At 37.5% G+C, this 3,178-nt stretch overlaps 1 long non-coding RNA gene across 1 annotated transcript; it reads left to right on the top strand.

Annotated features, from left to right (window-relative positions):
- The first annotated feature begins 303 nt into the window (after positions 1 to 303).
- LOC134957049 (uncharacterized) lies at positions 304 to 895 on the top strand. The gene is made up of 4 exons (XR_010186413.1): positions 304 to 331; positions 424 to 497; positions 583 to 637; positions 877 to 895. It is a non-coding gene; the product is annotated as an uncharacterized LOC134957049 (long non-coding RNA).
- Positions 896 to 3,178: the final 2,283 nt, after the last annotated feature.

Below are 3,178 nucleotides of genomic sequence, written 5' to 3'. Positions count from 1 at the left end.
GGCCGAGTGGCGTCCGCGGGACTTCCGGCCCGTGGAACGCATCCATTTCCGGTCGCTGGAACGCGGAAGTGGCGTTGCCAGTGGCCGCGAATGCAGCCAATGTTGTACTTTTGAGCTACATGTGATGATTTTGGCCCCTGAAATCAGTAGCGCTGGGTATATCTAATGGTTTGATATCTAAGTAACACTCTTTTTTCTTATGGGGTTAACGTTTAGCACACATATAGTTACATCTCAAGGTTAAGTGGCATTTCCTGTCCCATTGTGTTAAATAGCATGCAGCTGCTGATTTGCAGCATGCAGCTATCATCAGATACTAAACAGCAGAGTGGTGAGTGGACTGGCCGGTGTGGACCCCAATGGTAGGAATATCTTATCTAGTTTGGATTATTTTATATATCTTGTTTGTGTTTTAAATTGCAGACCTTGCTGCTGAAAACTATATGGCCTTTGCTGATTGATCTGTAGCTGCCTAGTGTTACTTTTTAATTATCCAGGTATGACTTCTATATGGTATATTGTGTCCTATTATACACTGGTGAGGGTCAGTGTTTTAATAAGCTTTCCAATTTTCTTTTATAGTAGTCCTGTGTTCCAGGAGCTATCATTTGACTCATTGTGTCTAATATTGACCCAGGTAAATTTGTGAAGTTTACTCTAGAGTGAGGTGCTATGCTTGTCCTGTGGGAGTAGATTTGGAGTATGCTGATCTTTATCCTTGTTTCCATATAGAATATGATTCTATTAATTAATTAACTTGATGTCACTATTTTCTGCTTTAAGGGCCTGAGAGGCACTGGTGGTGGCGGTGTGGGTATGATCTGATACCTTTAGTCTGATTTTATACATATTGTATTTATCTTTTTGATCATGTAGATGCTCTGAATTGCCAGTCTTGATAAAGGTCCTATAATAGGACCGAAACGTTGAATGTTAAAGGCAACGTTATTGAACCTGATTAACCTGAATAAACTGATTGACACATCAAGATCTTCAAAGTGATTGATTTCTGCGAGAGTGCACCCACCACACGGGTGGTAGATGCGGTATATATATATACATATATATACTGTATAAGGTAACAATTTAATTCTGTTGCTACAAATTATGTAAATATTTGTCCATTGTTTATTGTATTCTCTGAGTTATTGTGTATAAAATATATTTTATCTCTCACTGTGTTTGATAAATATTATATTGTAATTATGTCATGGATGTTTATTAAATTCACAGGCTTTATGCTCTGCCCCTTTAAGATGAATAATTTCAGTAGCACAATCACAGCAGCTCTCAGACTGCTTGTTTATGATGAGCAGATATTATCAGGTACATGTTTTGCCCTTTGGGCTCTCTCAGAATGGACTATTGGGAGATTTGAGACAAGTCACAGATAAAAGTTGATTGGAATTTGATTGTTTCCTTGGCGTGCAAGAGGAATACATAATACAATAGATAATAATAGAATGTTGGATGTTAGCCTAGCTTGTCGGAGCACACAAGAAATCTAGCAGAAAGTAAAAGAGAATGAAAAGATATAAGAAGAGCTCTATAATTGCTGAAGGAAGGGGAGGTCGCACAGTCTTTATGCCGCAATCAAGTCTCTAAAAAAGATATTTTCACATACTCAGTGCTGTTACACAGAGGCATATTCTGCTGGAGCAGATTGCTTGTCATGCATGACTTGGGGCACTCTCAGCTGCATTCTCAAATTAATTCTCTTTCCAAAGAAATCAACATTATATATACTGTATACTGCATATACAGATTGAGTCTTCCATATCTAAAAAAAAATTTGAGCACGACTTGAGATAGTGACACTTTGTTTTCTGATGGTTACATGTGCACAAACTTTATTTAGTGCAAAAAATAACAAAACTATTGTAAACAGTTATCTTCAGACTGTGTGTATAAGGCCTACAGTATATGAAACATAAAATTATTATATTATATTTATTCATCTTTGTGTTTTAGTTTTGGCTTTGCAAAACCATCTTCACCACACAATTGACAGTTTTTGGGCTGTGGCTGGGCTGCTTCAGGGCATCACAGTATAACACTTATTCTAGCACTTTAAAGCACTCTAATTGTTTGTTTTATTCAGTATATGTTACATTTTTCACACAATTATTTTTAACCCCTATAACACTCCTAACATATACAGTAGCTGCTCTTATCTAACACTCTTTAACACTTCACCTGCTCCACTAATGTGATGCCTTGATGGAGTGGTTTGGTTGGGCTAGTTTTGGGGGTGTCCTATGTCCTAGACTTGAACCCTTAGAATGTTAGGGACTTACCCGATGAGGTTTCCTGGATGTGGTGGTTAAGCCATAACTTTGGCCATGATTATGTGAAAACCCTATATTTATTGCAAAATGTATTATAATTCTAAAGGGTAATGTTTGAATGGTGCACGTGCATCCTTTTTTTCTCTTTGTGTGTGGCACATTAAGCCTCAGCAAGGTAGCACCTCTCATTACATGTAGTTAGGGTGTGCAGTCTTTAGACCCTCCCTATACTGTATATGAGAGATTATATTATCTTTGAGACCTTCCACCCACCCTTATGTTCTATATTAAAAATTACATGCACATTTTAACCAAGCACTTCAGTGACAGGGACTGCCACATTTTATTATTTTACAAATTATTATAATTTTGTTAAATAAATTGCATGAACTTGCTGCAACTGATGTAACAGGGAGGGGATTCCTATATTTTTAATGTCCATATGTCTATTAACATTGGCTTCATAAGTAGTACAGTTGTCTTCACAAATGTTGTCAGGATTAGGGTAAAAATAAACCCAAGAGGTGGCTTTTTGGGTCTTATGCCAGGGTATGATAATTGTTTTCTTTTTATCATGAGCAAGAACTACTGCCACTTTGTGGTTGACTTACACAAACAACATCTTCATCATCAACATCCTCATTAGCATCAGATAGCACACAAATATTTCCCTCATCCTGTTGCACTTCCACACTAACATCCTCAATTTCTAATATGTCACTATCTTTACTTGTACTGCTCATCACCACAATTGCAGAGGGTGCAGAAATGGTAGATGGAGGCTTTTCTAGGAGTACAATGTCAGAAATGTCAGCCTCACACAAAGCTACCATGGACACCCTTTAGACTCTCCTCAGGGTTTTTTGAACACACAGTTTGTTCTTCAGCCT

Source organism: Pseudophryne corroboree, chromosome 9 (assembly GCF_028390025.1).
Source record: "Pseudophryne corroboree isolate aPseCor3 chromosome 9, aPseCor3.hap2, whole genome shotgun sequence".
In the NCBI taxonomy this organism is placed as follows: Eukaryota; Metazoa; Chordata; class Amphibia; order Anura; family Myobatrachidae; genus Pseudophryne; species Pseudophryne corroboree.
This window is presented reverse-complemented; position numbering and strand designations above follow the sequence as displayed.